This window comes from Mobula birostris, chromosome 27, assembly GCF_030028105.1.
Source record: "Mobula birostris isolate sMobBir1 chromosome 27, sMobBir1.hap1, whole genome shotgun sequence".
Taxonomy (NCBI): domain Eukaryota; kingdom Metazoa; phylum Chordata; class Chondrichthyes; order Myliobatiformes; family Myliobatidae; genus Mobula; species Mobula birostris.
In genome coordinates, this window is record NC_092396.1 from 399,563 (window position 1) to 412,045 (window position 12,483).

The window sequence follows — 12,483 nt, forward strand, 5'->3', positions numbered from 1 at the left end:
AAATAGCATGGAATTCATCTCCACCTGAGCCATGATCTAGAATCACATTTCAGAAACAGGCCCTGAGCCCACCTCATCCGTCATCGAACAGGCCCTTAGCCCACCTCATCCATCATCCAACGGGCCCTTAGCCCACCTCATCCGTCATCCAACAGGCCCTTAGCCCACCTCATCCGTCATCCAACAGGCCCTGAGCCCACCTCATCTGTCATCCATAAATCCCATTTGGCTGCATTAGGACCATATCCACTGATGCCTTTCCTCTCCAAGTATCCATCCAAAAGTATTTTTTCAATATTATATAAGTCTCTAGCATCCCATTCCATATATTCACCATCCTAAGCAGGGAAAAGTCTACCACTCAGATCCCCTTTAAACTTCTGGTGTTATAAAATAATGTGCTAACCGCTACATTGTGCCAGCGTGGTACAAATTTTTACAGCAGCCATGGTGGCATCAAATTCATGCCCATGGACCAGTGGTCCTCAACTCTAGTACCCCATCTAAAAAATCATTTCAAGGTATAAATTGTGGAGACGATGTCACAGTCAGCCAGGTAATTTCTCAGTTTTAACTTCGCTCACACTGAATGGCAGTGAACCCAATTGCATAGAAAAGTCACACAGAATTAGAGGGAAAAATTCCAACAAGGCTTCACTGGATACCTTAGCAAGCAAAGTACAGTTAGAGGGTACAGAAGACTCACAGACAAAGTCAAAATCCAATAAATTTTAACTAGTTTCAGAAACTAGTGATTCCTACAAATGTAGGCAAGGCTTCACTTACAAAAGATAATTCCAAGACTGAGGCTACATGTACACTAGACTGGATAAATCCATAACTGAAGCTTTTTCTCTTCGTTTTGACCCTCCGTCCACATTGAAACGGTGTTTTCCTCCCCTGAAAACGGAGCTTTTCAGAAACGCTCTCCAGAGTGAATAAATCTGAAAACGCCTAATATCCAGTGTAGTGTGTACGGGGTAACCGGCTATTTTAAAAACTGCTGTCATGACGTGCCGGAACAAATGATGGCGGCAGCGTGGCATTTCATTGTTTTCTTGAACGCAACCTGCAACACCACCACAACAATATCTGACAATAGGTGTGTAACAGCCTAATGTAACATTGTATGGAAATACAAGGTAACACTGATGCAGACATGTTTTATACATTTAACAAGGTGCTTTATTAATGTATTGCTTGTGCAAACATTTAATAGATGCAATTGTTACTTTTGTCCAGTAACTCGTTTTATTGCGCATGTTAAATACAGCAAAATAATACACAAAGACATGACAAAAGTAAAGGCAAACAAATGAGGTAACAGCAAATTTCACTTTTACCCAGTAACAAGCCTTATTGCATTTAGATGTAGCTGTCGTCCCTTTCATCGGTGAAGAGACTGTGGCAGTAGGAAATGTTTCTGGACAAACGCGCACCAAGTCTTTCATTTGGCAATTTCCTTTTAAGTTTTTCTAGTCTGTAACTGGACAATTGCGCACCAAGTATACCGTTTCCTCTTCGCTTGTTTTCTGTGCGTCCTGCGCATGCACAGTAAGAGGAGATTCACCCAAATATCTGTTTTAATGTGGACGGAGGTATTTTCAAAAACGCCTAGTGTGGATGTCTGTCGTTTTTACACGAAACTGGTGTTTTCAAAATTATTTGGTCTAGTGTGAACGTAGCCTGAGCAAAGGAACAAAGAACCTCTGTAGGGCTACTAACCAGGCACAGGTGAAAACAATGAACTAATAATTAGCCTAATAGCCAGGTGAGCAGGAAGGGATTGGCCTTGTCATCTCTGCCTCCCTCTGGTGGCCAGTTTGAGGTGTGACACTGCAGCCCACTCCTGACAGCCCAGGACACATCAGGATGGTGGCGGTGGAAAGCCTGGATCAGGTCCAGGTCTAAAATATATCATGCTGGCACCCAAGTATGCTCCACTGGACCGTATCCATCCCTGTTGACCAGATAGCGGAGGCTGTGATCATAATGTCAGGAGTGTATCAGTCTTCTCACCACCTACAATGGAGGAGACAGAGGAGGGATTACTGGTGTCAACTGGGAGATGTGAAAAGTAGGACTTACTCTCATAAACCTAGGCAGAGCCAGCTGGTAAGTAACAGGGTTTACCCATATGATGGACTTAAATGGCTCAACAAATCTCAGAGCCAACTTTCTGGATTTGACTCGCAAAGGTAAGTCCTTAGCTGAGAGCCAAATGAAGGGATAAATAAATCACTTCCTCCTGTTGGCTTGTTTCTGGTGACAGATTGAGGTTTACTTCAGAGCTGCCTGAACCCTTCTCCAGGGGATCCTGCATCAACCAATAAACTTCTCTGCAGCTGGAACCCCAACTTCCACTTCCTAACCAGAGAAAAGTGGCAGTTGAAACCCAAAATGGCATTCAAATGGGGATAAGCCAATGGAGGAGCCCTTCAGGGTGTTATGTGCCAGTTCTGCCCAGATTAAGAACTGACTGTAGGATGATGGTTGGGAGGACACAAAGTAGTGGAGGTATTCCATGAGGTCCTGAGTTAATTTTCATGGTAGGGGAGTCTAGGACAAGAGGGCATGACTTCAGGATTGAAGGACGTCCACTTAGAACAGAGATGCGGAGGAATTACTTTAGTCAGAGGGTGGTAAATCTGTGCAGTTTGTTGCCACAAGCGGCTGTGGAGGCCGTCATCAGCTGCATTTAAGGCAGAGATAGACAGGTTCTTTATTAGCCAGGGTATCAAAGGGTATGGGGAGAAGACAGGGAAGTGGGGATGACTAGAAGAATTGGATCAGCCCATGACTGAATGTCGGAGCAGACTCGATGGGCCAAATGGCGTACTTCTGCTCCTATATTATGGTCTTATGGTCTTAACCCAGTCCGTCTAACCATTAGACTGGAGGTGGAAACCTGAAAAGAGACAAATAGAAAAGCTAAACAGAGACCAAAAAGCCTTGCAGTAACAGGACATGAACTGGGGACCACAATCAAACACAATTTCAGATGGAATGCCATGAATCCTAGCAACATTCTTTAACAAAGTATCAAGACATTCTTTGGTGGAGGGAAGTTTAGGCAGGGTAAATGAAGTGAGCAGCTTTAGAAAAATGGTCTACCACCACTAGAATTACAGTGTGATGATGGTAGGCCAGTAATGAAATCCATAGAGATGTGGGAGCAGGGGCAATGTGGGCCCGGTAGAGGATGCGGAAATTCAACAGGGTGCTGCTTAGAAGATCTGTGTTGAGCACAGACAGAAAAGGTGTGCACTAATTATATAATCACTTGTCATCTCTGGCCACTAAAAGTGTCCTCCAGTAAGCTCAAGTCCTCCCCAGCCCAGGATGGTCAGCGATATGGGAAGCATGACCCCAGTGGAGAACTTCAGATCTTATTGCCTGGGGAACAAACAGAAGATGCTGCTGGAACCCCATTGGGAATGGGTCGTGTCTTCAATGAAACAGCAAATGGGAGCCAGAATGCTGTCTCTGGATATGACGAACTCTGGAGAGCGGTTCTTCTCTGAGCTCGTACTCTGAGTTCTATACTGCTGGGAAAGAGCATCAACTTTCACATTCTTTGAGCCTTGGCTTTAAGAGATAGTAAAGTCAAAGAATGCGAAAACGAAGTGTCCAGCTAGCCTGCCGGGGATTCAAGTATTTAGTCTCCTGGATATAGGCATGATTTTTGTAATCTGTCCATACAAAGGGGTGTTTGGAACCTTCCAACCACTCTTCTAATGCTAGTTTGACTGCTAGGAGCTTTCGGTTACCAACATCACAGAAAAAGGTGACATTGGGTCAGAAGGTGTTGAATTATTGTAGATAGAACTAAGGAACTGCAAGGGTGAAAAAAAAACAAATGTGAGTTATATACTGACCCCCAAACTGTAGTGAGGATGTGGTCGACATTGCAATGGGAGATAGAAAATGCATGCCAAAAGGGCATTATTACAATACTCATGGGGGATTTCAATATTCAGGTAGATTGGGAAAATCAGGTTGGTGCTGGATTATAGGAAGGGGAAATTTCTAGAATGCCTACAAGATGCTGTTTTAAATGCAGCTCATGGTTGAGCCCATTAGGGGATCAGCTATTCTGGATTGTGTGTTGTGCAATGAACCAGAATTGATTAGAGAGCTTAAGATAAAAGAACCATTAGGGGAAGGTATCATCATATGATCTAATTCATCCTGAAATTCAGGAAGGAGAAACTAAAGTCAGATGTATCAGTACTACAGTGGAGTAAAGGGAATTACAGAGGCATGAGAGAGGAGTTGACCAGCATTGACTGGAAAAGCACACTGGCAGGGATGATGGCAGAGCAGCAAGGGTTGGAATTTCTGGGAGCAATTCAGAAGGCACAGGATATTTACATCCCAAGGAGGAAGAAGTATTGTAAAGGCAAGGTGACACAACTATGGCTAACAAGAGAAGTCAAAGCCAACATAAAAGCCAATGAGAGGGTATATAATAGAGCACAAGTTAGTGGGAAATTAGAAGATTGGGAAGTTTATTAATACCGACTGAAGGCAACTAAAAGAGCAATTAAGGTAAAAATGCAATACGAAAGTAAGCGAGCCAGTATTTAAGAGGAGGCCAAAAGTTTCTTCAGATACATAAGGTGTAAAAGAGAGGTGAGAGTGGATAATGGACTGCTGGTAAATGATGCTGGAAAAATAGTAATGGGGACAAGGAAATGGCAGAAGCACTGAATAAGTATTTTGTATCCGTCTTCGCTGAAAGACACTAGCAGTGTGGTGGAAGTACCAGGTGTCAGGGGTCATAAAGTGTGTGAAGTTACCATTACTAGGGAGAATATTCTTGGGAAACAAAGGTCTGAAGGTAGACAAGTCACCTGGACCAGATGCTGTACACCCTCAGAGTTCTGAAAGAGGTGGCCGAAGAGATTGTGGAGGCATTAGTAATGATCTTTCAAGAATCAATAGATTCTGAAATGGTTCTGGAAGAATGGAAAATTGCAAATGTCACTCCACTCTTCAAGAAGGGAGGGAGACAGAAGAAAGGAAATGATAGGTTTGTTAGTCTGACCTCAGTGATTGGGAAGATGTTGGATTCAATTGTTAAAGATGTAGTTTCGGGGTACTTGGAGACATATGATGAAGTAGGCCATAGTCAGCATGGTGTCCTCAAGGGAAAATCCTGCCAGACAAATCTGTTAGAATTCTTTAAAGAAGTAACAAGCAGGATAGACAAAGGAGAACTGGCTGATGTTATGTACTTGGATTTTCAGAATGCCTTTGACAAGGTGCCACACGTGAAGCTGCTTAACAAGCTATGACCCATGGTATTACAGGAAAGATTCTAGCATGGATAAGGCAGTGGCTGATTGACAGGAGGCAAAATCTGGGAATAAAGTGAGCTTTTTCTGCTTGGCTGCTGGTGACTAGTGGTGTTCCACAAGGTTCTATGTTGGGACCAATTCTATTTACATTACATGTCAATGATTTGGATGACAGAATTGATGGTTTTGTTGCAAAGTTTGCAAATGATATGAAGATAGGTGGAGGGAAAGGTAGTTTGGAGGAAGTAGGTGACAGAAGGTCTTACACAGATTAGGAGAATGGGCAAAGAATTGGCAGATGGAATACAGTATCAGGAAGTATATGGTCATGCACTTTGGTAGAAGAAATGAAAGGGTTAACTATTTTATGGAGAGAAAATACAAAAAAAGTGAGGCGCAAAGGGACTTGGGAGCTTGTGCAGGATTCCCTAAAGGTTAATTTGCAGGTTGAGTTTGTAGTAAGAAAGGCAAATGCAATGTTAGCATTCATTTCAAGGGGACTAGAACATAAAAACAAGGATGTAATGTTCAGAGTTTAGAAAGTATTAGCGAGGCCTCACTTGGAGCATTGTAAGCAGTTTTGGGCCCCTTATCTTAGAAAGAATGTGCTGAAACTGGAGTGAGTTCAAAAGAGGTTCACAAAAGTGATTCTAGGATTGAATGGCTTGTGATACGAAGAGTATTTAATGGCTCTGGGCCTGTATTAAATGAAATGCAGAATGAGGAGGTAACCTCACTGAAACCTATCAAATGATGAAAGGCCTTGATAAAGTGGATGTGGAGTGGATATTTCGTATGGTGAGAGAGTCTAAGTTCAGAAGACACAGAGTGGGTTCCTTTTAGAACGGAAATGAGGAAGAATTTCTTAAACGAGAGCGATGAATCTGTTGAATTTGTTACCTCTACAGCTGCCACATCTTTAAGTTTTATTTAAGGCAAAGGTTGATAGATTGTTGATTGGTCAGGGCTTGAAGAGATGTGGGGGGTGCGGAGGGGAAGGCAGGAGACTAGGGCTGAGAGGAAAAATAGATCAGCCATGATAAAATGGCAGAGCTGACTTGATGGGCCAAATGGCCTAATTCTGCTCCTATATCTTATAGTCTTATGGAACTGTGCTGACCAGCTAGCATGTGTGTTCATGGATATCTTGAACCTCGCGCTCTGGCAGTGTGTGACACCCACGTGCTTCAAGCAGGCTTCAATCATATCAGTGCCCAAGAAGAGCATGGTGACCTGCCTCAATGACTCTCCCCCATTGGCACTTGCATCCACATTGATGAATAATTTTGAGAGGTGGAGTTGAAACATATCAGCTTCTGTCTGTGTGTCGACTTGGATCCGCTCCAACTTGCTTACTGGAGCGACAGGTCTACAGCAGATGCTATCTCATTGGCTCTTCACACAACCCTACAATATTTGGACGGCAAAGATGCATACATTAAGATGCTCTTTATCAATTACAGCTCAGCATTTAATACCATCATTTACAGCTCAGCATTTAATGCCATCATCCATCCCCTCAAAACTAATCAGTAAACTCCACGACCTGGGCCTCAATTCCCCCTTGTGCAATTGGATCCTGGATTTCCTCACTTGTAAACCCTAGTCAGTTTGAATTGGCAAAGGCATCTCCTCCACAATCTCCATCAGTACAGGGATGTGTGCTTAGACCCCTGCTGTACTCACTTTACACCTATGACTGTGTGACTAATTACATCTCCAACACCATATACAAGTTTGCTGATGGCACTGCTATTGTGAGCCGTATCAAAGGGTGGTGATGAATCAGCATACAGGAAGGAGATTGAAAATTCGGCTGAGTAGTGTAATAAAAACCTTTCACTGAATGTCAACAAGACCAGGGAACTGGTTGTAGACCTCAAGAGGGAAACTAGAGGTCCATGAGCCAGTACTCATCAGTGGATCAGAGGTGAAGAGTGCCAGTAACCTTAAATTCCTGGATGTCACCATCTCAGAAGACTTGTCCTGGACACATCATATAAGTATAATTGCAAAGAAAGCAGGATAGCGCCTCTACTTCCACAGGAGTCTTCAGAGATTCAGCATGTCATCAAAACCTTGATAATCTTCTACCAATGTGTGGTGGAATGTATCTGCATTACAACCTGGTATAAGAACACCAATGCCTTTGAGAAGAAAATCCTATAAAAGGTGGTGGATTCAGCTCAGTACATCATGGGTAAAACTCACAGCGTTGCAGTAGAAAAGATCCTCACCATCCAGGCCATGCTCTTTTCTCGCTGTTGCCATCAAGTAGAAGGTACAAGAGCCTCAGGACTCATAACCACCAGGTTCAAGAATAGTTACTGCCCCTCAACCATCAGGCTCTTGAAGAAAAGGGGATAACTACTCATTCTACTTCTGGTGTTCCCGTAACCGATTGTCTCACTTTAAGGGCTCTCTCTTCTTATTTTATGCTCTCATTATTTATTGCTATTTATTTATGCATTTGCACAGTCTGTTGTTCATTGATCTGGTTTACGGTTACTGTTCTATAGATTTACTAAGTATGCCTGCAGGAAAAAGAATATCAAGGTTGTGTGTAATGACACGCATGTACGCTGATAATAAATTTTACCTTGAACTTTGAGTAGTTGAGATTCACAGGCCTAGATCCAGTGGCCTAGGAGAGCTGTGGGTTATGAAGCCACCGCCAGGGATAGCCAAGAATCAGAGGATGTCGGGAGGACTCAAGGAGATATGGAGAAATTGTTTTAAGTTGGGTTTTCCCTATAGTCAAACACAGAGGCTTTGTTCTATACTTGATTAGTCCAGAGCCAATGGGCTTGCCATCTATAGCTTCAGCCTTCCAGGGCAAGGGACAGGTCTTAGAGAGAAGACACATCTTTTGTCCCAATTTGATGTCAAGGAAGTTATCAGCTGCACCAGAGTCCACAAATGCACTAAGTGCAATGGTTTTCTCACTGGGGTCGTTCCAAGTGAGGGTGGCTGATAGTAAATGAGAGTGGGGTGTCTTGAATTGGGTCATTCCACTTGCTAAGGTCCTTCCAAACACCCCCCACCCCAGTGAGCTTTTGTCTTTTACTGCTCTCTGAGGGCAGGAGACACACGGGTGGCTGTAGCTCCAGAGTTAAGACAATGCCCCTCTCTCATGCATCTCTCCTCCTCAGATGTCAGAGGAGTTTATCCTAACAGCATCAGTTTATTTTCTAGCTGTTGACAAGAATGGGCAAGCTCAGGAGATGGCGATCTCAGTGACAACAGTCTTGGAGTGACACAAGAAGTACGGTGTTCTCTCATCTCACAAACATGGTTATGAGCCAGTTCATCTTTCACTTCTTCAGAGGCCGCAGTGAAAGGTTGTGAGGAGTGCTTCAAAATCCCATTTGCTTTCAGCTGCCAGAGTCCAGAATTCTATTGCAAAATCTGCAACAGATCAGGCCTCCTGGCACAGATCTAGCAGCCATCTAGCTGCCTCCCAGCCACTCACTGGGTGGTCAAAAACATGTTTAAGGGTTCCTTGTACACCTTTCGATCACTACAAGTTGCAGTTTGCTGGGACTGTAGAGCAGTTGCCCACTTTAGTGCATAATCTGACTGCAGAGATATAATGAGGCAATCTTGGATTTGTTAGACTGGAAGACTGAGGATTGGATCTCAAACACAAGGACACACTGAGTCAGAAAATCTTTGCATCTACCTGGATTCAACTGGCACATTTTCAGGTCACACTATTCCAGGAGGCAGAACTGGTGCAGGCATTGGCATTGCACCAGAACAAGGATCTTAGGGAAGCCATGCATGTAACAGCTAAAGAGACTCAGCTAATTGCTTAACAGCATCCATCAGCTGCTGCAGTTGTCCCTGATGTTTTCCAGACAAAGCTCCCTGCTTAGCAACAGTAGCACAGAGCAGTTACTCCTCTGCGACGTCCATCATGATGGCTCAGTCTTGCTTACAGCTCACTGGGTAACTTCAGTCTTAACTTCCCTCACACTAAATGGTGGCGATCCCAATGCAGAGAAAATTCACAAAATTATAGCATGAAGAATAGCATGATTAAGCATATTAATGCGTGGCTGAGAGACTGGTGTAGGGGGCAGGGCTTTGGGTTCCTGGATCATTGGGGCCTCTTCTGGGGGAGGTATGACCTGTACAAAAAGGACGGGTTACACCTGAACCCAAAGGGGTCCAATATCCTCGCAGGCAGGTTTAATAGAGCTGTTAGGGAAGGATTAAACTAATTTGGCAGGGAGATGGGAACCAGAGTGATAAGGCTGAGGAAGGGGAAAACAGAAATAAATCAAAGTTAGTGTGCAACAGAGATAATAGAAAGGACAGGAAGGAGATGAGGCATAATCACAGCCAGTGGGATGAGTTACAGGGCAATAGAGGCATGGTGCAGTTAAAACAGAAAGCAACAAATACTGTACTGAAGGTGTTATATTTGGATGCATGCAAGATAAGACATAAAGTGGATGATCTTGAAATTCAGCTACAGATTGGCAAGTATGACGTTGTGGCTAAAGGATGGCTGCCATTGGGAGCTGAATATCCACGGAAATATGATGCATCGGAAAGATAGGTTATTAGGTAGATGGGGTGGTGTGGCCTTGTGTATAAGAAATAATATTAAATCATTAGAAAGGGAAGGCATAGGATCGGAAGGTGTAGTGTCTCTATGGATTGAGTTAAGAAATGGCTAGGGTAAAAGGACCATAATGGCAGTTGTATACAGGCCTCCAAATAGCAGCTGGGATGTGGATTTCAAATTACAGCAGGAGATAGAAAAGACGTGTCAGAAGGGCAATGTCATGATAATTGTTGGGACTTTAATATGAAAGTGAATTGAGAAAACCAGGCCAGTACTGGACCTCAAGAGAGAGAATTTGTAGAATGTTTAATAGATAGCTTTTTAGAATAGCTTGTTGTTCAACCCACTAGGGGATTGGCTGTGCTGGATTTGGTGTTGTGCAATGATCCGGAGGTGATAAGAGAGCTTAAGGTTAAGGAACACTTAGGGAACAGTGATCACAATATGATCAAGTTCACCTTGAAATTTGAGAAGAAGAAATGAGATTCCAATATAATGGCATTTCAGTGGAATAAAGGAAATTACAGTGGCATGAGAGGGCAACAGGACAAGGTTGACTGGAAAGGGACACTCACAGGAAGGACAGCAGAGCAGAAATGGCTGGAGTTTCTGCGAAAAATGAGGGAAGTGCAAAACAGATGTATTCCAAATATAAAGAAATTTTCGAATGGAAGAAGGATACTACTGTGGCTGACAAGTCAGAGCCAAAGTAAAAGCAAAAGAGAGGGCATACAATGAAGCCAAAGCTAGTGGCAAGATAGAGGACTGGGAAGCTTTTAAAAACTTGCAGAAGGAAACTAAGAAGGTCATTAGGAAGGAAAAGATAGATTATGAATGGAATCTGGCAAGTAATATCAAAGAAGATACTAAAAAATTTTTAAGTATATAAAGGGTAAAAGACAGTTGAGGGTAGATATAGGACCACTAGAAAACAATGCTGGAGATATTGTAATGAGAGACACAGAGATAGCAGAGGAACTGAATGCGTATTTTGCATCAGTCTTCACAGTGGAAGGCATCTGCAGAATACCAGACATTCAAGAGTGTCAAGGAAGTGAAATATGTGCAGTCAAAATTACGACTGAGAAGGTGCTCAGGAAGTTTAATGGTCTGAGGGTGGATAAATCTCCTGGACCTGATGGAATGCACCCTCAGGTTCTGAAGGAAGTAGCTGGAGAGATTGCAGAGGCATTAATAATGATCTTTCAAGAATCGATAGATTCTGGCATTTTACTGGATGACTGGAAAATTGTAAATGTTACTCTGCTATTTAAGAAGGGTGGGAGGCAGAAAGGAAACTATAGACCTGACATCGGTGGTTGGAAAGTTGTTAGAATTGATAGTTAGGGATGAGATTACGGAGTACCTAGAGGCACATGACGATAGTCCAAAGCCAGCATGGTTTCCTGAAAGGAAAATCCTGCCTGACTAACCTACTGCAATTTTTTGAGGAAATTACAAGCAGGGTAGACAAAGGAGATGCAGTGGATGTGGTGTACTTGGATTTTCAGACGATTTTGACAAGGTGCCGCACAGGAGGCTGCTTAGAATGATAAGAGTCCATGGAATTACAGGGAAGTTACTAGCATGGGTTGATCGGCAGAAAGCAGAGAGTGGGAATAAAGGGATCCTATTCTGGTTGGCTTCTGGTTACCAGTGGAGTCCCACAGGGGTCGCTGTTGGGACCGTTGCTTTTTACGATGTACGTCAGTGATTTGAACTATGGGATTAATGGATTTGAGGCTAAATTTGCCAATGATACAAAGATAGGTGGAGGAGTGGGTAGTTTTGAGGAAACAGAGAGCCTGCAGAGAGACTTAGATAGTTTAGGGGAATGGCAAAGAAGTAGCAAATGAAGTACAATGTTGGAAAGTGCATGGTCGTGCACTTTGGTGGAAGAAATGAACTTGCAAACTATGATTTAGATGGAGAGAGAATTCAAAACACAGAGATACAAAGGGACTTGTGTAGGATATCCTAAAGGTTAACCTCCAGGTTGAGTTGGTGGTGAAGAAGGCAAATGCAATGTTGGCATTCGTTTCTAGAGGTACAGAATATAAGAGCAGGGATGTGATGTTGAGGCTCTATAAGGCACTTGTGAGATCACACTTGGAATATTGTGTGCAGTTTTGGGCTCCTTATTTTAGAAAGGATATACTGACTGTGGAGAGGGTTCAGAGAAGATGCACAAGAATGATTCCAGGAATGAAAGGGTTACCGTATGAGGAACGTCTGGCAACTCTTGGACTGTAATCCCTGAGGTTCAGGAGAATGAGGGGTGAATCTTATAGAAACATTCCAAATATTAAATGGCCTGAACGAATTAGATATGGCAAAGTTATTTCCCATGGTAGGGGAGTCTAGGACAAGAGGGCACAACTTCAGGATTGAAGGACGTCCATTTAGAATAGATATGTGGAGAAATTACTTTAGTCGGGGGGTGGTAAATCTGTGGAATTTGTTGCCATGAGTGGCTGTGGAGGCCAATTCATTGAGTGCATTTAAGGCAGAGATAGATAGGTTCTTAATTAGCCAGGGCATCAAAAATTATGGGGAGAAGGCAGAGGAATTGGGATGACTGGAAGAATTGGATCAGCCATGATT

At 43.2% G+C, this 12,483-nt stretch overlaps 1 protein-coding gene across 1 annotated transcript in view; it reads left to right on the forward strand.

The window, feature by feature from the left end:
* Positions 1-12,483, forward strand: part of cfap74 (cilia and flagella associated protein 74) — a 404,620-nt gene that overhangs the window by 102,774 nt on the left and 289,363 nt on the right. The gene's annotated exons all lie outside the window — the stretch shown is intronic.